General features: G+C 40.5%; 2 long non-coding RNA genes across 2 annotated transcripts in view; one reads left to right on the top strand and one right to left on the bottom strand.

Annotated features, from left to right (window-relative positions):
- Positions 1-23,436, bottom strand: part of LOC129532725 (uncharacterized) — a 54,366-nt gene extending 30,930 nt beyond the window's left edge. Inside the window, exon 1 of the long non-coding RNA XR_008678605.2 lies at positions 23,306-23,436. This is a non-coding gene — a long non-coding RNA (uncharacterized lncRNA). The remainder of the gene's footprint in view (positions 1-23,305) is intronic.
- The window catches only part of LOC129532723 (uncharacterized), a 309,267-nt gene that overhangs the window by 183,238 nt on the left and 101,038 nt on the right, over positions 1-24,991 (top strand). Inside the window, exon 2 of the long non-coding RNA XR_008678602.2 lies at positions 2,996-3,054. This is a non-coding gene — a long non-coding RNA (uncharacterized lncRNA). The remainder of the gene's footprint in view (positions 1-2,995; positions 3,055-24,991) is intronic.

Raw genomic sequence — 24,991 nt, 5'->3', positions numbered from 1 at the left:
AGGCCTTCTCCATGAGCTCCTTCCCAGTTTCTAGAGCCAGAATTCTTTGGTGTGTTTGTTCATTTGTGCCTCCCCAGCATTCTTCTGTCTCCCTCACAGACAGGAGAAATGCCCACTCATACTCATTAGATGGATGCCGTGGTGATCACATCCTGGTTAAACTACCGCCCTATTACTGTCAGTAATTACATCACAAAGTGCCCATCATGGGCCAGACCCAAAGGAGGAGTCTTATAGACATTATCTTTCATTGCTGACCACTCCACGTTGCTTCATTAGATAGCAGTGTTCCTTGCTAAGTCAGACCAGGGAAGGATTATTTCCAAAGAAAAAGCAAGCCTTTTTATTCCTAATTTTTTTCTCTTTGGGTGTCAAATGTAAACTGGGCAAGATAGAATTACTCAGTTTACCTCTACTACAGTCCTATTTTTCATCCTGATTCTGAGCTTCAGTGAGAGTCTGTAACAAAAGTGTCTCTCAGTGAGACAATTTTTATCTTGGTTCTCAGTGATTATAATGAACTATTGAGCAAGTATTTTTTTCCTGGAAAGTCAAGTTATCAGTTTTGGGTGGCTTTTATCTACTCCTAATCCAGCAGATTTGTAAAAACCCAATACTTCCGGTGCAAATACTTTACTTAGGCTAGTTCATCATCCCTTGCCTAAGTGATTACAGAACTATTTTTTTAATCAAGGACAGTACCCATCAGTTGGGTGTAGTGACTCATGCCTGTAATCCCAGCACTTTGGTAGGCTGAGGTGGGCGGATCATGAGGTCAAGAGATTGAGACCATCCTGGCCAATATGGTGAAACCCTGTCTCTACTAAAAATACAAAAATTAGCTGAGCATGGTGGCACACACCTGTAGCCTCAGTTTCTTGAGAGGCTGAGGAAAGAAAATCGCTTGAACCCAGGAGGCAGAGGTTGCAGTGAGCCAAGATCATGCCACTGCACCCCAGCCTGGAGACAGAGTGAGATTCCGTCTCAAAAAAAAAAAAAGAAAGTATTATAGTGGGACAAATTATATCTACAAATATTTGTTGAGTACTATACCACATCCAGTGCTGAGTATGAAGACAAACATAAAGATAAATACTATGTTCTAATGAAGGAGACAGAGTCCTTGTCCTCAAGTAGCTGATCAAGTACAAGGCAAGAAATGCTGGCACATGACTAACTGGAAACATTCATTCATTGTTTATATTCAGTTTTGTGTTAGGAATTTATGGCATCTTACAAAGAAACATACAACACAGAAAAAGTTAAAGACTTAGAAGTGAGGAAGAAAGATTAGGCAAAGGGAAAACAAGGTCAACCAGAGCTAATATTGAGGCCGGTTCACAAAATACACCACCTGGAAACTGCTGGAAAGCAAGGGCCATCTCTGTTGTGTGCACAGCTATCCCCAGTGGATGGCACAGTGCCTGCCACACTCAATAAACAACAGATGAAATGGGCACTTCTTCCATCGTAGACCATGTAGCAACTCTATTCATGATAGCAAAACCACATTTGGTGAATCCAAAATTTAAGGCCACCTTCTCTAGACCCAGACTACATTGAAAAGTTGGAAGCTGGAGACCTTACTGCCATATCTTTCAATTTGGGATGGATGTATCTTGTTTGGAAAAAAAAAAAAAAAGGATGGCAGAATATGTGTTGCAGCCTTGGTTGCACTAGTCTAGTGGCTATTATTTTTCAAACATATTTCTCTTTAATTTCATCATTATTACCTTTTATTTTGACAGGTAGGGTTTTTCTCCCCATGTTTATGTGTTTCATCTTTCCAACTGAAGGTACTTAGAAAGGAACCAGATAATCTTCATCTTTGCAACTTATTCCTGCTTCTTGAGCATGTAGCACAATACCTTGAACATGGCGGGCACCAAATAATTACTTTTTAACTGTTTACTCTTGTGGGCACCGACCAGTGCTAACTCAGTTTGAGTCAAGACTATATTGTGCAAATGATGATGGTGAGCTGCAAAGCCTCATTTATATATTGACAGTTAGTAGGGTTCAAAAAGCCAGTGTGATGAAAAGATGTATCAGTGTGCAAGTGGGTGTCTGATCATTTTACCAGCCAGAGTGCATTCTTTGGCAACCTGATTCTAGACTTTAGTGACTCCAAATTTAAAGTAGGGATAGAGGAATGTAAGACAGGAGGGCTGAGAGGAAAGGGGCTGTGACACACAAGGCAAGGACTAAGTGGTGTGAGATGTTGGATGCAGTGTGTGATGAAGAGAGGGGAAAGTGAGTAAGAAGCTTTTAAACAGTGATGATGGAAAAATACATAAATAAAGCAAAGGAATTTTAAAAAGTAATAGCATGGATTACAAACTGGATCTTTAAAACAATGTTCTCTAAGAGAGAAGACTAAAGGTAGATATATGTTTTAAAACTATTAATCTTGCCTCCTGTCCTGTTTGTTTAATGAGAAACCACACTAGTACTGGATTGTGTGTGACTAGGGAATTATTCTGGTTACAACAAGTAACATATTTTTACTTCAAAACACACACTCTTGGTTCTACCAGTCATAATTACTCACGTAGTGAGTTAGGAAATTTTACAACCAGGGAGAAGTAGAGCAGGGCAAAACTGTTCAGGCATTACTTCAATTTAAAAAATAAAAAAGTAATTTCAAAGCCTAAAGAGCAATAAATGTCATGAGTCGGCTCAAAGAGCAATGAGATACTGTTTTCACCTAACAAATTAGTAAATATTTTGGAAAGTATTGACATGTATTAAGTGAATTCTGTTATAAGTTTTTAATGCCTGATACGATTAGGCTCTGTACCCACCCATGTCTCATCTTCAGTTGTAGCTCCCATAATTCCCACATGTTGCAGGAGGGACCCAGTGGGAGATAATTGAATCATGGGAGTGGTTCCTGCTGTACTGTTCTTGTGGTAGCAAGTCTCATGAGATCTGATGGTTTTACAAGGGGAAACCCTTTTGCTTGGTCCTAATTTTCTCTCTTGCTTGCTGCCAGGTAAGATGTGCCTTTTGCCTTCCACCGTGATTGTGAGGCCTCCCCAGCCACATAGAACTGTGAGTCCATTAAACCTCTTTTTCTTTATAAATTACTTAGTCTCCGGTATGTCTTTGTCAGAAGCGTGAAAACAGACTAATACAATGCCCAGCCCAAAAAAGAAAATTAAAAGTCCATGTATTACTGGCTGGATTACTAATTGAATCAGAATTTATGGAAAATCATCTGGTAATGTATGTTAAGCTACTTAAAACTATTTGTACCCTTTGGTGGAATAAGTATCGTAAAGCAGTAATCAAAAATTGAAACAGAATATGAAATATTTTACAGCCATTAAGAATCAGGTTTTAATGAATATATAAAATAAATATTCATATATATGTGTGTATATGTGTATCTACATATTATATGACTTCAATTCTGTAGAAATATGCATGATCATACAACAACATGCCTGAAAGGAGATGCTCTAAATGTCAGGTTTTATTGGACTGTTAGAATTATGGGTGAATTTTTTTCCTGCTTTTAAAAACAAAATTTGTATGGGTGGGTATGGCTTTAATAATATAACAAAAATAAACATTTTTTGGGAAAAAAAAAACTAGTTCATAACCTAAGCCAGTCTCATTTACTTTGCCTAACAAAAGATCCTGTTAAATTTTCTACCAGAAAAAAAAAACCTTGACATGCAGACCCATCAAAGAGATTTGTCACTGTCTCTTCAAAGGAGGAAATTATGTTTCAAATTCATCCTTATCCCAAAGCAGCTAATTTGATTTTATCAGTCATCAGCAAAGCCCTTAGATTACATAATTTATGAATTTCTAGGCTCCACCCCTACAGGGCAAGATTCAATATTTAATGGAAACCATTACACTGTTAGATTTCTAGAGCTCCTCTAATGTGTTGGCTTGGAGAAGCCTCCAGCCTGAAGTACTGAGTGGTCATCTAGAGCATATCTGTTTGGTCTGACAGCACTAGAGAGATGCAGAGGTGGAAACAAGATGAGGAAATTAGGATGCACACATGTTAGCCCTGGAATAGGAAGCCTGGAGAAATGACCCCAGGACACAGGTGGCAAAAGCAGTTGCAAAGATGATTCTACAATGAACTTCTAGGGATTGATGTTTTCATGAAAAATTATCTAATTGTCAGAAGCAAAGGGCCTCTCCTGGCTGCAAGACATTCCCAGACCAGCCTCCTTTTCCTGGGCATCTGCTGTCTGAAAAAGCTTTGTGTATCTGTTTTGCATTAACGGTGTAACTCATCTTCAGCCTTATCCAAAATTGGACCTGGACTTTCTCCTCTGCACCACTTCACTTTGCTTTCCTTCTGTTGCCGGTGTTAGAACAGAATTTAATTTGTTCATACTTAAAAGGCTTTTCCATCACTAGATTTCTCAGGAAGTTCTGACACTTGGTATTTATTCCCCTGACAAGTAGGCTTTGAGGATGAATCGCATGTGGCTTGTCAGGTGCATTGAAAACAAATCTCCTGGCAGTAAGGGAGTTGCTATGAATGGTGTTCCGGCTCTGTTTCAGGAGATAGTGTGATTCTGGGACAAGTAGTGCAATCGTGGAGCCATTTTATTTTTAGAAATATCATTCTCAGTCTCACGTCTGTTGTCAAGAGTAATAACAGTGAACACACTGCAAGGATGCCTTTAGAAGTAGAGGGGCTGCAGGTATTCAGGTAATTGTCTGCAGTAAGAGAGATGCTGGGATAAAATGCCTTTCTCCAGAGATGATAGAAAGGAAAAGCATTCCATAGTGAGTCATCTCTTGGGTTCATCTGCAGTCTACTTTTTGCCCTTTCAACAGAAAGCATAAAAGTAAAGAGAGTGAAATCCAATGTTCTACGCCTTTTGTCTAGCCGAGAGATGCAGAGAAGGCAGGCCACAACCTCCTGGGCAGCCCACCTTTAACGTTCTTCCCAGAAGTCATGCTGTACGCAGAAAAACCTGAATACACATCCTGAGACTATAGATCTTTTGGTTACAGAAATCTCAAATTTCAGGCATCTTACAGGTGTTCCCCAAACTGACAGTCCATTCAGACTTCCCTTTGTCTTGGTCACTGGTGATGCATTATGCTCCATCAGCCATGTTCCTGCTCTAGCTGTAGACGCTTGGCAGTGCTGATGTTGTGCTCACCTCCACTCACTACAGCTTCATCCAGGGAGACCAGGCCAGGGGCACATGCTGTCAGCTTATAGCATGTCCCATTCATTCCTTCATTCATTTGTTTATGGTAGGAATGAAAGGATAGGTGATGTCAACTTATTCCTCTCTTCCTTCTCCTTCTCTTCCTCCTTCTCCTTCTTCCCCTCCTCCCTCCTTCTTCTCTCTCCTCATCCTCCTTGTTCTACTCCTCCTTCTTCTTCCTCTTTACTTTACCTGTGCCATGGATTTAGGTCAGGTAAATATGTGATTTTGGTCCCACAGTGAGCTAAGCTTCCTATCAGTGTTACTAAAACATACCTCGTTACTATGGCCATCACTCCTAGTAAGTAGCATTCCCCAGCTTACATACCAGTGCAGAATCTTTCTCTAGCTTTAGTGTGTATCCAGGTCAATGCTTGTTAAAAAGGATCTGAATCAGGGTGCAGGGATCTCACTTTTAACGAAATTCCCAGGTGATTCTGCTGCAGGTCATCTCTTTGATTCACTAGATGAAACATGGTGCTGTGCACGACCCATTTTATGGCTAGATGGGGTCAGAAAGCACCCAGTTCATGATAGGCAGTTCAGGTCACATGGTGACTTGATGGCCCATAGTCAAATGTTCAGTTTCCACAAAAGCCCAGTAAGAGGTCAAGAACTGTCTCTCAAAGGGAGAGTAGTTATCTGCAGAGGATGGCAGGGCCTTGCTCCAAAATCCTAGTGGCCTCCACTGTGATTCACCTATAGGAGCCTGCCAAAGGCTCCAAACAGCATCTCTATCTGCCACTGACACCTCAAGCACCATTGGATCTGCTGGGTCATATGGCCCAAGTGGCAGAACAGCTTGCACAGCAGCCTGAACCTGTTGCAGAGCCTTCTCCTTTTCTGGACTACACTCAAAACTGGCAGCCTTTCAGGTCACTCAATAAATGGGCCAGAGTAACCCACCCAAATGAGGAATGTGTTGCCTCCAAAATCCAAATAGGCCCACTAGGCATTGTGCCTCTTTCTTGGTTGTAGGAGGAGCCAAACGTGGCAACTTATTCTTTACCTTAAAGGGCCTATCTCAACAGGCCCACGCCACTGGACCCCTAGAAATTTTACTGAGGTAGAAGCTCCCTGCATTTTAGTCGGATTTATTTCCCATCCTCTGGCATGCAAATGTCTCACCAATAAGTCCAGTGTGTTTGCTCTTCTTGCTCACTGGATCCAATCAGCATAATGTCATCAATGCAACAGACCAGTGTGATATCTTATGGAAATGAAAAAGCAATCAAGGTCTCTCTGAATAAGATTATGACACAAAGTTGGAAAGTTGATATACCCCTGAGGTAGGACAGTAAAAGTATATTGCTGGCCTTGCTAGCTGAAGGCAAATTGCTTCTGGTGGGCCTTATGGACAGGAATGAAGAAAAAAGGCATTCGTCAAGTCAATGGCTGCATAGTAGGTACCAGGAGATGTGTTAATTTGCTCAAACAATGAAACCACATCTGGTATAGCAGCTGCAATTGCAGTCACCACTTGGTTAAGCTTATGATAATCCACTGTCATTCTCCAAGATTCATCTGTCTTTGCACAAGCCAAATGGGAGAGCTGAATGGGGATGTGGTGAGAATCACCACCCCTGCGTCTTTCAAGTCCTTGATGGGGGCACTAGTCTCTGCAATCCCTCCAGGGATGTGATATTGTTTTCGACTTACTATTTTTCTAGGTAGAGTTAGCTCTAATGGCTTCCATTTGGCCTTTCCTACCATAATAGCCACCACCCTGCCAATCAGGGAGCCAATGTGGGGTTCTGCCAGCTGCTAAGTATGTCTATGCCAATTATGCATTCTGGCACTGAGGAAATGACCACAGGATGAGTCCAGGGACCCACTGTAAGTCAGACCTGAGCTAAAACTCCATTAATTACCTGACCCCCATAAACCCCTACTTTAACTGGAGGACCACAATGACATTTTGGGTCCCCTGGAATCAACGTCAGCTCAGAGCCAGTGTCCAGTAGTCCCCCACATTTCTGATCATTTCCCTTTCCTCAATGCAGTTACCCTGGTAAAAGGCTGGAGGTCTCCTTGGGGAAGGATGGGAGAAAGATTCACTGCATAAATTGTCAGTAATGTAGTGGTGTCCTTTCTCAAGGGTATCCAGCCTCCTCTTCATTCAAAGGGTTCTGGGTCTGTAAGCTGGCTCAAGTCTGGAAATTGATTGAGGGGCTGTGATTCTCTGTTTTTATAATTCAGATTAGTCTTTTGTCCATTCGACCTAGAAGTTTTCTGTTTGTATAATTTAAGTAGGAATGCAGTAGGCTCCTATCAATTTCACTTCTAGGAACGCTGTGATTAATTAGCCAATGCCAGAGCTCTACACGAGTCAGACTGTTCTGGTTGCCACTTTGCCTCTGCTGTCCATTATGGTAGCTACGCCACCTTGCCTTTGATGGTTGAGTGATGCCACTTGGCCCCTGCCACCTCAGGATCCAATTATTCCCATCGTATTTAAATTTTGTAGTTGAGTTACTCCTATTCCCACCACTGGATCTGACATACAGAGAAGAGCAATTACAGGGCTCTTCAAAGATGCAGGTGCTGCCCTCACAAATCTATTTAACAAGACATTAGTCAAGGGTATATCTTCTGAACCCTCCCAGCTGGGATGAGTAGGTCTAATGTGACTAATCCACTCCACCATCCCAATCTCCCTAAGCCTTTGGATCCCTTCCTCTACATTAAACCAAGGGAGATCAGGCATTTCCAGCTTGCTCACAGTGGGCCATCTTTTAATCCATATTTCAGCTAACCAAGCAAATAAACTGTAAGAACCTTTTTTTAACTCCCTGAGCTGCAACATTAAATGCAGAGTCCCTACTTAGTAGGCACAAATCAGTAAATTCAGCCTGATCCAACTCAGTGTTCCTTCCACCATTGTCCCATACCCTTAATATCCATTCCCATGGCTGTTCTCCAGATTGCTATTTATATAAATTAGATAACTCAAACAGTTATTTTCAAGTGTAGTGTACTGCTTCATGAGTCACACTCTCAACCTCACCTCCAGGGGCCCACTGGGACTTTAGTCTAGTTATAGGTCTAGAAGCAAACAGGGGTGTTGGAAGTGGCTCCTGAGGAGAATCAACATTATCTTGCCTGGCAAGTGCCTCAGGGGAGGCCATCACTGTTGCCTCAGGCAGCACAGGATTTATCTCCTCAGACAAAGGTGGAAAGGCTGATGGCACCATGGGTCAGGGAAGGGATGTTGCCACTACTGGGGATGGGGAAGCTGTTCCTTCTGGCAAAAAAGGTTCATCAGAGTTTACAAACTCAGTGTCCCCAGTTCCATCAGGGTCCTCCCACATGTCCCCAGTCCAAGTTGCAGGGTCCTGTTCTTTTCCAATCAATGCCCTCACTTTAACAGTAGACACCTGGCAAGGCTGTGCATACATCTTTCATTGCAGATCAGCTACTCACATGATAAAAGCTTGTGTCTGTTTTTCCACAATTTCAGCTCTTTCTCTACAGGAGATAAGACTCTCACTCAGGGCAATCTTAGCAGATTTGAGGCTCAGTATCTGCTTCTAAAGCCGAGAGACAGAATCCCTGAGTTTATCATTTTCTTTCATCACTTTATCCACTGAACTTAGGAGCAACCAACCAGCTTCATTATGTTCCTTGGTTCTCCACATATGGTCAAAGGTAGCATAGAGTCACTAAACTCCTTGCCTTTCACAAGCGGTGAATCAGGAGTGTCAAATGCATTTATTTTGCATAACTCTCTAAACAGCTCAGGACTATCAGTGTTTTCTATACTATTAGAAGTAAAGTCTTTAGCATTTTTGGGTCTAATCATATTAAGCAGCCAACTCCAGAAACCCCAAAATAATTAAAGAACTCTATCCTTAATATTCTGTTCCTCTAGAACCACTCCTGGTACCAAAATCTACATTAGTCAGAATTCTCTTAGAGGTACAGAACTAATAGATAGATAGATAGATAGATAGATAGATAGATAGATAGATAGATAGATAGTATTATATATATGAAGAGGAGTTTATTAAGTATTAACTTACACAATCACAAGGTCCCACAATAAGTTGTCTGCAAGCTGAGGAGCAAGGAGAGCCAGTCCGAGTCCCCAGACTGAAGAACTTGGAGTGCAGTGTGTGAGGGCAGGAAGCATCCAGCATGGGAGAAAGATACAGGCTGGTAGGCTAGACCCATCTCTCTTTTCGCATTTTTCTGCCTGTTTTATGTTTGCCAGAAGCCGATTAGATTGTGCCCACCAGATGAAGGGTGGATCTGCCTTCCCCAGCCCACCGGCTCAAATGTTTATCTCTTTTGGCAACACTCACACAGACGCACCCAGGATTAATATTGCATCCTTCAATCCAGTCAAGTTGACACTCAGTATTAACCATTACAGACACAAAACTACAAAAAGTAGTTTTTAAATCAAAGAACAAGGGATCTGTTTTCCACTATTCTGACTATTTTATTCCAAGAGCATTTCTCCCATTCATGTCTTGGGCGCCTTTGTTCTACTCATCTCTCAGGGATATTGCCATGCACCTCAGCCTCCAGGAATAACTCATTACATAAATGACCTGAATCAGGGTGCAGGGATCTCACTTTTAACAAAGGTCCTAGGTGATTCTGCCACAGGCCATCTCTTTGATTCACTATATGAAACACTGGCACAATGGTTAGAAAAGTAATTTTTAAATCAAAGAACAAGGGATCCATTTTCCACTATTCTATTTTATTCCCAGAGCATTTCTCCTGCTCATGTCTTGGGTGCCTTTGTTCTTCTATCTCACAGGGACACTTTTCTTCAATTGCCGGCACCTCAGCCCCCAGGAATAACTCATTACGTTTCTTCCCATTTGCACATGGGTATTTCTTAACATAGACAGTGCCCTGCATTTTCTTTCTATTATACCATAGAACTTGAGATTTCTTGCATTAAATGTGAGAAAACTAGGATCAGAGAGTTCTGACTTCAAAACTTAGCTCTTCTACTTTCTATCCATGTGACTTAGGCAAGTTAACCTCTTTCAGTCTTGTCTGTAAAATGGGGATTAATAACATTATTTACCTTCTAGGGTTGGAAAGAAATATAAAAGCTAGTATATGCTAATATAGGTTAAATGAATGAAAACTTAGCTCAGTGAAGAAACCAATATAATTTTTTATTAGAGACAATTTTGCTCTGTCACCCAGGCTGGAGTGCAGTGGCACGATAATAGCCATTGCAGCCTTAAACTCCTGGTCTCAAGTGATCCTTCCACCTCAGCCTCCCTAGTAGCTAGGACTATAGGTGTGTGCCACCATGCCTGGGTAATTTTTTTTTTTTTGTAGAGTTGGCATCTTGCTATGTTGACCAGGCCGGTCTTGAACTCCTGCGCTTAAGTGAGCTTCTGCCTTGGCCTCCCAAAATGCTGGAATTACAGGTGTGAGCCACTGTGCCAGGCCAATATGTTAATAAATTATCTTCAGTATTCTTGCTTAATTCTACTAGTGTTTTTTTCAACTATTATTATTCTTATGATTGTTTTTGAATCACCCATTAGGGGAATTTTTTCATTTTCTTCCCAGACTTGTCTTTAGCCTGCATTAACATTTCCTCATTGCCTTAATGCCTCCCTTTGGATCATTGTAAGCTGTTTTCATCTTCTCTTACAGCTTTTCCTTTAAACTGTTTTGCTAACATTTTGCTGTTTCTCTTCCAATCCAGAACATCCCACTTCTTGCTACAGGTGCTGGAAGGAGAACAGGAACCTTTAATAAGCAAATGGTTGGTGTGTACAGTGTACATGCTACCCTTTCAACGAAAAGGCACTCAGCTAGGACCTCCTAACAGGAAGGGAAATCAGCACATTTCTAGGAGAAAAAGGAATAGTTCCTCCTAAATTCTAGTTGCATTTTCTCTCTCCCAGGTTCATATATGTTGACTGCCACTTTCTTTTTTGTTATCCTGTGCTTAGGTAATTTTTTTCCCCTTTTATCACTGTTACCTTCTCTATTGATTTAAATTAAGCTTGGTTTGTATTTCTTTGAAAAGAAAACACAACCTTGCTGGGTTGGGAGGTTTTTCTAAGGCCTCTGTGCTCTAGTAAAACCCTACGTATGTAGGTCCTGCAAACCAACATTATTTTTGCTGTAAAAACATCACGTGCATGTTCTGAGACATGGGCCCTCTGTGTAAGATCCCTTCACACATGCAAACACAGCTGACATTTCAACACTTCCATAGAGTGAGAGCAAAAGGATCCTGGTTCAGAAAGGTCAAGGCTGTCCTACAGGGCAGGAGGCATGGCTTCCTTTGACCTTCATCTCCAGCATGAGCAATACACTGGCAAGTGTTCCAATTTTATACCTTCTCATACAAAGCTTGTTTCCAAAGATGTGCCTCGAATTTAAATTCCCTCAATGGGACAATGTTTAGTTTTCTATTTTTATGTAGTGATATTACTACAAACTTGGTGACTTAAAACAACAAAACAACATACACTTATCATCTCACAGTTTCGGTGGGCCAGGAGTTCAGTCATGGCTTAACCGGGTCCTCTGCTTAGAGTCTCACGTGATGTCAATCAAGGCTTTGGCTGGGGTTGTGGTCTCACTTGAGGCTTGAATGGATAAGGATTTATTTCTAAGCTCACTTAGGTTGCTGGCAGAATTCAGTTTCTTGCAACTAGGATGAGGGCTTCTTTCTGGCTGTCATCAGATCCTACAGTCTGCCTCATAGTTCTGTGCTGTGTGGGGTTCCCCAGCATGGTTTCTTGACTCCTCAAAGTTAGCAAAGATGGGAGAGAGGAAGGGGGAGGGAGAGAAAAAGAACACATGTGCAATACAGGTGCTGCAATCTAATATAACATAATCACATAATCATGTACACATAATGACTTACATCTTGCCATCTTTACCCATTCTGTAGGTTCGAAGCAAGTCATGAATCCTTCCTTCCCACATTCAAGGATAAGGAATCACACGGGGCATGAACACCAGGAGGCAGAGATTGTGGGGCTGCTACCATAAGAATCTATCTGCCACAAAAATGTACATGTGCCTTTTTCCTTAATTTCTTTCTTTTTTTGTTTTGTTTTGTTTTTGGAACAGAGTCTTGGTCTGTTACATAAGCTGGAGTGCAGTGGCACGATTGTAGCTCACTGCAGCCTGGAACCCCTGGGCTTAAATGATCCTCCCACCTCAGCCTCCCTAGTAGCTAGGACTACAGGTGTGCACCACCATTCCCTGCTATGTTTAATTTTTTTTTTTTTTTTTTGAGACAGAGTCTCACAATGTTGCACAGGCTGGTCTCAGACTTCTGGCCTCAAGCACTCCTCCTACCTCAGCCTCTCAAAGTCCTGGGATCACTGGCATGAGTCTTACTATTTTTTATTCTAAAAGATGGAGAAAAAGTTCACCGTGAACTTGACCTTTCCTAGATGTGGCCCAATGATTTTGATGAAATATTAGGTCTTGTTGACTTCTTTTCTCTGTTAACATGCAGCACAAAAACCTTCTTCTCAGATTCTTACTTAACTAATTCTCAATGAATTGATTAGAATAACATCTCAAGATGTTATTTCTATTCCATATATCCAAGGTCATTTTAGAATGATTGAGTTTCAGACCTAGAGTTATTTCCTAAGGAAAGCAGTTGTAAGTGACCCTAAGGAAGGGTTTCTAGTTGAGTTCCCAAAAGTGTATACCAGTGAGATCATTAGTTCACCCATTGCCATAGGATTTCTGCTTTCTCTGGATTTTGTACATTATGAGTGACTTAATACTTAATTTTTTCCATAGAATCAATCAATAAGCAATATTCAGCATATATTAGGAGTATAGCATTCTGTTGAGTGTGTTGCAGCTGTACCAAACAGTAGAATGCATGCTTATTGCCTTTACAGAGCTTATATGAGTTTCATGAGATGCAACATCAATGGCAGATGGGGACCACAAAGCAGAATAGCTCTGGAGTCAGACCACCTACGTTAAAAATGTTTTTTACTGCTTGCCTGCTGCATAATCTGTTATATAACCTTGGGCAAGTAACCTAAGCTCACCTAGTCTCAGTTTCTCTTTAAAGTGGGTACAGTTATAATATCTACACCCTGGGTTGCTATAAGGATTCCATGAGATGATCCATGTCAACTGTTTAGCAGAATGTTCAGCAATACTGCCACATGACAAAGCTGCAGGGACCCTCACTCACATCAGTACAAGGCAAGTGGTATCCCCAGGGGTTGTCAGCTGGGCAGCCCGGAGTAGGTACTTAATAGACATTCTTGCCTGCCTCTGATGTTAAAATTATTACATGTGAAATTGCAAACACAAATATTTAACAGGTCATGGTATGATCAATTTCTATCTGATTTATGTACAATTATTGTCACTACTTTTTTTTTCTGGTCACTTGAACCCATGAACTCCTCTCTGCATTCTAGTCTTCATGCTCCCTACTCCTGTATTCCACCACCTATGCCCACATCTGTCCTCATGCCTGGCTCTTTCTCATCCTTCGGTCTCTTTCTCATCCTTCGGTCTCTTGTCAAATGACCCTTCCTTAGAAAGCCTGCTCTAACCACGTTATCTAAAGTCATTTCCCCCCAAATCATCAGTTTCTAACACATCACTCTAGCTGATATTCTTCATTGCACTAATTTTCATTTTGTTTGTATTTCTAACTTTTGTTTTCTGCTTCCCTAAAGAGAATGCATGCCACACAAAGGAAAGCAGGGATTTTGTCTGCCTTGAACATGCAGTTATTTTCATCTCTTAGCATGGGGTCTGGAACATAATAAGCACTCCAAAAAGACATGAGTGAGGGAGGGAGTTAAGTGGAGATCCGTTTGAGTTGTGTCTTCAGGGACAGCCCTGTGGAGAAGGTAGGTTTTTACTCAGAAAAAGGAAGAGAGACATAAGCTGTATGGTAACAGAAGAGGGGAGGTGTTTAGAAAGAAAGGTTTGGCCATTTTCTTGAATATCAGGCTCTACAGCAGAAGGAAGTTTGAGAATTTAACCATACTGTCTAAGGTGTATATCTGCATTACAGATTAAAAGATAATAATGCCTGGCTTACAGGGATTCTGTGACAAATAATAAGGTAGTTGAAAGTCTTTTGTCAACTATGTAAATCACCTTAGGATATGAGTAGTTATTTCCATGCTTAGAGGCTAGAGGGAATAAAGTTTATTCATTTAAAAGAGAGATCTATATAAAGAAATAAATATTTTAAATTACATAACATAGCAATTCAATTCATTCTCTTTGTAAAACGTTCAAATATTCTAGGTAAAGTTAAAGCTCTCTTGATGACCATCTCTAGTCCTAGGCCTTCTGCAGAGGTAAACATTGTGGTCAATGAGCTGTAAGTTTTTTACCTTTAAAAATCTCCACATTTATTTCCAGATTACCATAAAAGTACTTTAACAATATTTCTAAAACCTGCACTAAAAAGTAAGCCCTATTAGTCCCTGGATATGTTTTTCTATGCTTTCCATTATTGAAATCTGAGTTAATTTAATTCATTAGCTCTTTGGATATTTCTTGCTTCTTTCTGCTAAGATAGCATATTTTGTCCTTTAATAAAATACTAATTTAAGAATTCTTATAAACTTCTGGGGATATATCATAAGGAAATAATTACAAAAAGAGCAACAATTTATGTATAAAGATATGTATCACAGCATTGTTTATGATGTTGAATGATTGAAGCAATGCACCTGTCCAACAAAGAAATTAATCATTAAATAATCACACAACTCCAAAACCGTAATATTATAAAGCCATCCAAACTGGTATCTACAAAACGTGTTTTAATGTATAGGAATGTGTTAATGTGTTAATAATGACAAATAGTAAAAGGAGCCTACAAAACTTAAATGCTGTGAGCTCATCAAAGAGTGTTTAGCTAGAAAGAAAATAAGACTAGAAGATCATATGCATGAGTACTAACAGTGGCTGTGTCTTGGTGGTAGATAATGAATGATTTTTATTTTCATCTTTATACTTTATTTTCCAAATGTTTCTAATAAACATGGAATAGATTTGCATTTTAGTTTAATTTTTTTTAAATCAAAGTAATAGACATACATAGTTTAAAAAGGCAAATAGCAGCAAGGCTTTCAGATAAGGGTTTCAGATAAAAGCAGCAGTTCTCTGCAGCTCCCTGCCTCACCCCTGCATCGCCCTCCCACAAAGATGATTTCTTCTGGTGTTCTACATAATATACATATACTGCTATTGCTTGATTTTTTTAGTTTTAGATATTATTGATTGACTATCTATAATAGAAAAAGAATTAGTTCACTTTCCACCTTCACCCCATTCTATACGTGAATATTTTCCTCTCTCCAGTGTACCAATATAGTAAAGTAATAATGTATGGTTAAATATTTTTAAAATTATAATTGTAAGTGCTGTTCATTGTTGACATTTATAGAACTATGAATATATAATGTTTTCTTTTTCTTTCTTTTTTTTTTTTTGTTTGAGACAGAGTCTCACTCTGTCACCCAGACTGGAGTGTGGAGTGCAGCAGCATGTTCTTGGCTTACTGTAAACTCCACCTCCCAGGTTCAAGTGATTCTCCTGCCTCAGCCTCCTGAGTAGCTGGGATTACAGGTGTGCACCATCATGCCTGGCTAATTTTTGTATTTTTAGTAGAGAGGGGGTTTTGCCATGTTGGCCAGGCTGGTCTTGAACTCCTGACCTCAGATGATGGCCTGCCTGGGCTTCCCAAAGTGCTGGGATTATAGGTGTGAGCCACCATGCCTGGTCAATTATATGACTTTTTCTGTACAACTTTTTGGTTTTCTTGGAATTGATAATTGCCTCACATTTTCCTATCTTTAGACTTCCATCTACCAAGCAATAATTTGTTCCCAAACTTTCCAAGAGAACTGTTTACCTTATCTCAACGTGGTCACACATGTCAGCAATGCTAAATTGTTGTGTAATCTCCCAGTGCTGCTTTTGGAAGACCAATGCCATTTTGAACCCTGATCCTTTATAAAAGACTCATTTTTCTCTCCACGGGCTTTTGGGAAGGGGTGTGTGTGTGTGTGTGTGTGTGTGTGTCTGTGTGTGTGTGTGTGTGTTGTTTTGTTTAATGTAGTGGTATTCTGAAACTTTTTATGATAATGCACCTAGTTTTGGGTAATTTTGTATTCATTTTGCTGGAAGCTTGACGCCTCCTTCAATCTGAAAACTCATGACCTACTGAACTAAGAGATTTTTCTTGTTATTTCCTTGAAAATTTTGTCCTCTCATTTCTCTTATCAATAGACCTTTAGGGATTTTTGTTTGGTTGGTTGACTTAGCTTAGTTGGTTGGTTTGTTTTTCACTCTTGCAGAAATGCTACCACAAAAATCCTTGAGTATACTATCTTATGCTCATTTGTAAGTCTTTCTGCACCATAAATACTTTGCAGTAAATACTGAGATGTAAAATAGAATTGCTGCATCATAGTACATGTGTATTTTCAAATTTTATATATGAACTACATGCTTCCAATATGGACAAAAGCCCCACCATCATTGGATAATTGTTTTCAGTGTTTAATCACAATTTATTCACATTCCTGTTTCACATTTGCTCTTCATAATGATCACAACTTTATTTTTAACACCTCACCACCATCCAGCCAATCTCTGACTCACTCTTCCAGGAAGGAGCTAGTTCATAATCCTAGCTCTACCACTCACTCCCTAGCAGCAAGAACCTCTCCGAACTTCAATTTTTTCCTATGTAAAATGGAAATAACATCTACTTCCCAGTGCTATTGATGGATGAAATGAGATATATCTAGCCTGGTGTCTAGCAAACAAGAGATACTTAAAATATACTAACTCCTTTTCCTTAACTGTCAAAGCTCTACATTTGGAGATAATATAATTAACATGTATGGTTCAGAGATACAACTTAATTTCACACAATAACTGTAATTGGGATCTACAATGATCCTTACTAGAACCAAATCTACATGTGAAAATCAAGATATTCCCCATAGGTCAACTAAGACCCACACCCAACCCTCTCCCAAAGAATAGGGCCTGGACAAGTCCCTTTAGAATGAACATTCCACTTTGCATGTTCTGGCACCCTCCTCCTTCCCCAGAGGGGTTTAGGATTGTTCCTCTTTTACCCTGACAAAGTTTCATATATTTTAGATGCAGAATAGGGGCCCATGGTAAGGGAGAATAGCTTCTGTTCCATGATTCCTTTATCTGTCTCATTATCCAGTCCAGTTTTATGAAACCTCATGGCATAAAATGACAATTAGCTCAATAATTATTGCTTATTTGAATGTATCACTACTCCGATAACAATTACCTATTAAGCACCTGCTATTTTGAAAGTACTATGACAGGCTCTCAAGGGGACACATCTCTCAGTAAGGAATGGTCCTCGCCTTCAAAGAGTTTATGGCATAAAAAGTGTTAAAAACTTGGTTGATAACAATCAGCCAAAAGTATAAGGTCATGTGACTATGTGCGCTTTATAAGTGTGAGACAGTGAAAGGTAGGGTCACAGATGAGTGGGGAGAAAAGTGTGGGAGAAAGATTGACAGATTGACTGCCCAGATGAGGGTGTCTGTATGACTCAACTTTCTGTGACAGCAGCACAGAGCAATGAGAGAGCCCTGGCTTTGGGAACAGGTAGACACGAATTGAACCCAGTGCTTGTCTGACTTGGGCTACGTGTGCAGTCTCCATTTATTCATGCGTTTGGAGTAGGACAATAATACCTTCCTGACAATTGAGTGTGTAGGACATACAAGAGGTGCATAAAAATGTTTCAGTGATAGCCTGGCTTTGTAAAGGTAAGTTTGCCTCCTCCCTCTTCCCTTCCCTTCTTTATGGTATTGGATGGTGTGCAAATTTATCTTCATGGTCTTCTAAAGAGTAGCCCTTGCTTTACCTCTGGTTCCTGGTTCCTGTCCCATGCCACTGGCAGGGGATGGCGTGGAGAACATGGTGGCATCTTGCTTCTGTTTATTGTTTATACCTCTATATCTTTCCCTTGACCTTATCACCCCAGAATGTTCACGTGGGGTCTGGCAAGGAAGCCAGCTACCATAGCTGCATGTGATACTTTCATTCATGACTATTACAGATCCTTCTGTGCTAATGGGGTGCCGTCTGACATAAACAGGCCAAACCAGAGCAGTATCTGTAGGGGTTCTAGGCAAGGGTACAGGTCAGCATACAAATTAAGAGGGGTGTGTAGTGACAATCTAGACTCGATCTGATTATATCTTGTATTCTAGAATGTCTATTTATATATCTTGGCCTAACAGACCTAGAGAGATAATCAAACTATTTCTACTGGGTATTTCAGAAAATGGTTGGAAAAATGGCTTGGTAAGTGAAGCTGAGTCCCAGCTCACTATATTAAAGAGCTGTTCTGCATGATTTATCACCTGGGAAAAATTTATTGAGTACCTACTATATGTCAGGCATTGTGTGCAGGGTAGGAGACCCTTGTCTTCTTCCTAACTCCCTTCTCAAGTCCCACAGTCATGCCTATTTCTGTTGCAGTGGTAAAGATTTAAATTCTATTAATTTCTATTATAAAATAATAAAAGTTATTGAGCATTTCTGACATTCTGGATACTATGCCAAATGCTTCACCTACTTAACGTACATTATCTAATTTAAGCCTTATTTAAACCTCTTGAGGTAGGTACTTACATGATCTCCATTTTAACAGATGCAGAAACTGGAGTAGAGAGGTTAGGTGACTTGCCCACAGCCACACGGGTAGGAAGCAGTGATGTCAGGATGGGGACCAGGAAATCTGCCTCTAGTCTGTGCCTAAAACAACCACCTGCCTCTCTCCTGCCTCATAAACACCCAGCATCAGGCATCATTTTTCCCTTCCACACTGAAATTATGAGGATCTTATTTAACCTTATGGATTCTCACCTTTTTCCAGGTTCCTCTTGAGAGACACATTTCTCCCAGAATCTCTACTTTCCTTTTTCATGTGGCAGCCAACTTTGCCCAGATTACTTCTCTTGTCCCACCTACTATTCCCCCAAATATGAAGCCAGGCCCATCTCTCATTCCCTGACACACAGCTAAGTCCAGACCACGTGATTTAACAAGAGATTACTAAAGCCTTTGGAAAACAGAAGGGGATTAAAGTGCACATGGCAGAACCCATCCACAGATTTCCCAGGGTCCCCCATCACTGACTTCCTGCAAGTCACCATGTTGAAGGAGCCAGTGCATCTCAGCTATTGGGAGGCACCTCTACCCTGAACCCCTACTCTGCTAAAACCCATGTCAAACAAAATCACGCCAAAATCTTCTTCTAAAAGAAAGCATAATCTGTTCCTATAACTCCATCTCCAAAGAAAGTTTGATATTGTTATGCAGAGCCTTTGGCCCCATGCGGTCTCTAAACATCCCACATCCGATGCAGGGCTCAGTTGCTTTTTGCGGAACCAAAATGCCCTTTAGAAGGCGTATACACTATTGGCGAGAGTCTAAATTAGTTCAACCTTTGTGGAAGACTGTGTGGTGACTCCTCAAAGACCTAAAGACAGAAATATCATTTGACCCAGCAGTCTCATTACTGTGTATATACCCAAAGGAATATAAATCATTCTATCATAAAGATACATGCATGCATATATTCATTGCAGCACTATTCATGACAGCAAGGACATAGAATCGACCTAAATGCCCATCAATGATAGACTGGATAAACAAAATGTGGTACATACACACCATGAAATACTATGCAGCCATACAAAGAAATGAGATCATGTCCTTTGCAGGGACATGGATGGAGCTGGAGGCCATTATCCTTAGCAAACTAATGCAGGAACAGAAAAACAAATACCATGTGTTCTCACTTATAAGTGAGAACTAAATGATGAGAACACACTGACACATAGAGGAGAAAAACACACACTGGGGCCTGTTGGAGAGCAGAGGGTGGGAGGAGGGAAAGGATCAAGAAAAATAACTAATGGGTACCAGGCTCAATATGTGGGTGATGAAATAAACTGTACAACAAACCCCTATGACACATTTTTACCTATGTAACAAACCTGCACGTGTACCCCTGAACATAAAACTTTTAAAAAATGCCCTTTAAACAATTGTTCATTGTAGGGAGACCCCTTGAAACTATTGCTACGGAATAAAAGATGAAATGCTCCTGATTATTGTAAATACAAAATTGCATGCAGGATCGTGTAAAGACAATGCCAGGTTGGACTGCCAGAATGAGCCAACAGCATGTGATGTGCTTCCCCCTGCAGAGAGCCTATGAATGGACATGCAGTCAGGAAGGTTTCACATCACCAAGATTCCTATCCCAGAAAAGCAGATGTTCATAGCTCTGGGAATGGAATGCGACCCTTGTGGAGAGCCTATAAACGGACACGTGAGGGGCACCTGTCCATATGGATAAGATAGGGGTATAAACTCCCTCATCTTGCCACGGCTCTTCTAGGCCTTTTTAGGGTTAAGGCATACTCCCTTCTGAGAATTTCTGGTCTAACCGGTTGTCTAGCTTCACGTCCTGTATCTGTGGATTGTCTGTAACCAGCTTTTGCTGCAACTGTTACTGCTGATTAATATCTGGCTAATCATAGGTTATGGAAAGACTGTGTTTCTGTTGTAAGGCTCTGTTAGAAATTACTGATGCGCACACTATATTGTAAATTCTTATCTCTGTATACTGTACTTCTGCATATAGATGTTATGTTAAAGAATTACTTCATCCACATACGACCATCTCACCTCATAATCAAATGACCCTAAATCCCTCACTAACCTACCCCCGCCCTCACTAAGCTTAACAATAAATGCTGGTATATTCAGTGCGTTGGTGGCACCATGGGACCAGAAGGCGGTGATCCCCCGGACCCAGCTTTCACTATCTTTTTTGTGTCTATTATTTCTCGACCTGCCAATCCACCTGGGAACAAAGAAAGAGCCCCATTGCATTGCAGGCTGCTGGCCAGATCCCGCAATAGTTCATGCTACCTCCTATACCCAGACAAAGATGAATTTAAGCCTACTGTCTCTGAACTTGGGGATAGTAACAGGGATCCAGCTTGAAGCTTTAAAAAGGCCATTTTCCCCCATTTCTACCCATCAAGCTTTGAAAAATATCAGGGCTGAGTCTTATTTAGGATGCCTAGTTTGCAGTCATAAAGCATCTCAGTGTTTTTTTTTTTTTTTTTTTTTGAGATGGAGTCTTGCTCTGTTGCCCAGGCTGGAGTGCAATGGTGCGATCTTGGCTCACTGCAACCTCCGCCTCCCAGGTTCAAGTGATTCTCCTGCCTCAGCCTCCCGAGTAGCTGGGATTACAGGTGCATGCCACCATGCCTGGCTAATTTTTGTATTTTTAGTAGAGGCAGGGTTTCACCATGTTGACCAGGCTGGTCTTGAATTCCTGACCTCAGGTCATGTGCCCGCCTTGGCCTCCCAAAGTGCTAGGATTACAGGTGTGAGCCACTGTGCCTGGCTACATCTCAGTTTTTAAAACCATCTCCCACCTTCATTATCTCCTTGTACCTGAGACATCAGCTCTCATTCCTGGGGAGAACATTCAGAGCCTTCTCATGCCCTAACCCTACACTGATACTAAGCTCAGAGTACAGGCCTGGGCCTGACCTTGCTTCCCTGTGTTCCTGGGTATTTTCCTGGACTCTTCCCGTCTTGAGTTCTTTCTCCTCCAAACCTCCTTGCTGAAGCTGGATGTTGGACTGGTTTTGGTAACTAAAGGGGAATCATATTCTTAACAAAAACCATGACACTTCTTGATATAGGATTTCCAGGAACTGACCAACATTCTTTGCTAATGAACTTTTCAACCACAGTTGGTTCTGTGCAGGTGTGCATTTTTAAACAATGAACCAGTAGTTCAAAACAAGTTTAAACCAAATCCCACATAAACAAGCACAGTTTTACACACCAAGATCATTCTGTTGTTTGCCGTCGTTGCTTTGTGTAGAGCAAAAAGGCATTGAGAACCTCAAGCTTGGAGTGTTTCAATAAATCAGCCTCACACAAAAGGATCACAGTTAAAAATCACTCCTGTTCTTCTTGATCCTCTCCATCCTTTCAAGGTAAAGAGAAGGAGAAAGGAGGAGGAAACAAATCATTGTTGATTCATTGACCTGTTTCAAGACATGCAAGCAGAAAGGCCAGGCTCGTCTCATTGCTACGTGTGGGACATAATAAATCTGAAGCATTAAAATGCTGATAAATCTGCATTAAATCTGATAAAGTGTCACATGTGAGCTTCTCAGCCATTCATGAAGAAGAACATGGCCCATCTAGATATGCCCCAGAAGGTGCATAAATTCTCTCAGGCCAAAAGTAACAAAGTATTTTATAAAGATCTATTTTTTTCTTCTTAAACATGAATATAACCTAAACAAAAAAAAGGAAAAGAAACAGAAACCATACAGACAACAATAACAACAAAGCTAGCAATTGTTTACTCTATGGTCCCAGCTTCATTAATCTGTGGGACAGTTTGAAGATGAGAGCAAGTTTTGCCTCATCATTCATTTACAAGCTACTGTGTTTATTATGTTCTTTATTAATCCAGTTTTAATGTGTTTGTCCATGGTCACAGAGCCTGTCACTGTCTCTAATAACCCTTGTTGATCTGAGATCAGGCATCTCATTTCAAACCTTAGCATTATCCTCCACATACTATATAGGAAGAATAGATGTAGCCTTTGGGAGTTATCAACCTAATAAAGTTTCCAAAGAGGGTGTGAGTGAACACACACACACAGACACGTATGAATAAAATGATTCTCTCCATCCAATAGCATAACATCTTGGTTTAATGTTACTCATGTAGAGAAACAGGAAAGAAATTAATGGATGAATTTATTGTCACAGTTATTATCAAATAACCGCAAGCCAGGTCTCATTTCATGACCAACACTAAATCTACACTTGGCAGGATTTCATCACCAATGGGAAATCTGACAAGCAGGCAGAGAAACCAATAGGATTTTAAAATGTTTTTTGAATTACCCTTTCAATAATCAAAAACCAGTTTATCTAAGACATAGCAAATCTTATCTTCTGTGCGAACTTGTACTCACAACTTATTTCCCATACACGTGGTAAATTACCAAAGCAGCTCTAAATTTGCTGACCTTTAATAAAGATAAATTCTCCAGGGAGATGGGAACCAGCTTTCCTTTTTAAATCCATTCCTGGATTTCTTCTGGTCTGGAATCCAAACTGGGTGCCTCTCACATTTACATGTAATAGTTTGTGAGGATCTCTAATCAAGAAAATAAATCAAAGAAGGAAGTCTTAAATCTGTATAAAGAGAGCCTCAAATTTGCATAATACAGTACTGGTTAGAAAAGAAAAACACATTTTTCCGAATTTTCTTCAGATATATATATATATATTTTTTTCTTCCCCAGCAAAGTCTGGCTAAAAGATCTTCTTACACATTAAGTGAATCCAATGGGGAATTAGTCTGGCTGGAATGCTTGCTGGAGTTTTGATAATGAAACCACTGCTGTGGCTGCGTTTTGTGAGTTTCATGTTGAGTCTTCAAACTTAAAACAAGCGAATTCACCTAAAGAACCATAGTGCTATTACAGCTCAAAAAGTGAAGGGCTCCCAAAAGGACTCAGAGTTTGAAATGGGCAGGATATATTTGCATTTGTTTATTTGAGTTTCACGTCAATTCTGTGATGTAGATGCCACAGGAATCGATCTCTATGTTTTACAAGGGGAAAAAAAAAAAAAAAAACTGCCGGAAAGAGGGAGGGTGACTTCCTCCGGATTAACTATACCAGTGGTGACAGGTCACTCTTAGGACCTCGATCTCACCTCACCAATCCTTCAGACACATGCAAGAGGTCTTTGGAATCCAGCAAGAAGAAACAGTCATTCGTCTAATTCATCTCGGCATCCCTAGCTTTTAGTCTGGAATGGGAGCTAAGAAAATAGCTAGGAAATAAATTAAAGCACCAACAAGTTGCAAAGAGGAGAATAAACCAGTTATGGCCACGGTGAGTCACATTCTGAGGCCTCTCCCCAACCTATGAAGCCTCACCCATTGTCACCCATATGGCCAGTTTTGGGAAAGCCTGGCATGTGATGGTCTTTGTCATAAGACACAGACCTGCTGTTTGGAAACTTTCTTCTGTGGAGTCCAATTCTCAGGCTTCAGGCATCTGCTTATTCATGTGTACTATATGTGAACCGACAGTGACATGGTCCAAGCTGGAAGCTGTAATACTCATTAGCAGTTACTTCCACAGCATTTGCATTCAGCCAAACAGAAGTGCTAAAACACATTTGCACCTCAGTGACTGTAGGTCCATCAGTTAAACATCAACAGGAAGTATCAGACAGGGATTAACGTATTATAGACTCTAAGCAAAAAAATCATTCAGATTTCGTGAGGCTTCAAGATGGGAGAGACAAGAGCTATACGCTGTTTGTATTTATTGCTCAACAATATACACTTTGTGGTCTCATTTCTCGAAAGGGCCACAGTTAAACACTCTAGAAACTGAACTGTGTGCTGTAGATACTGTGTTGGGCTGGTATTTGCATTGTTCATCTATTTCACATGGCAGGATGGAAGTTTGAAGGTCTTTACCTGACGCTGGTTCCATTTTCATTTAGTGTAGTGCTAACCCCATTACCCAAAGGTAATACTGTTAGGTAATGAACTGTGTGTTTAAGGTGGATTGTACAAATAAAGAAAGCCATCTAAGATGAACTAGTCCCCTACTGAAATACAAAATGAAGCAATCCATTTCTTTTGTTTAACCTCTAGGCCATAGTCACAAATGCTTTTAAGTGGCTTGTAA

This window comes from Gorilla gorilla, chromosome 2, assembly GCF_029281585.2.
Source record: "Gorilla gorilla gorilla isolate KB3781 chromosome 2, NHGRI_mGorGor1-v2.1_pri, whole genome shotgun sequence".
NCBI lineage: Eukaryota > Metazoa > Chordata > Mammalia > Primates > Hominidae > Gorilla > Gorilla gorilla.
Note: the sequence above shows the minus strand (reverse complement) of the source record. Positions and strands in the feature narration are given on the sequence as shown.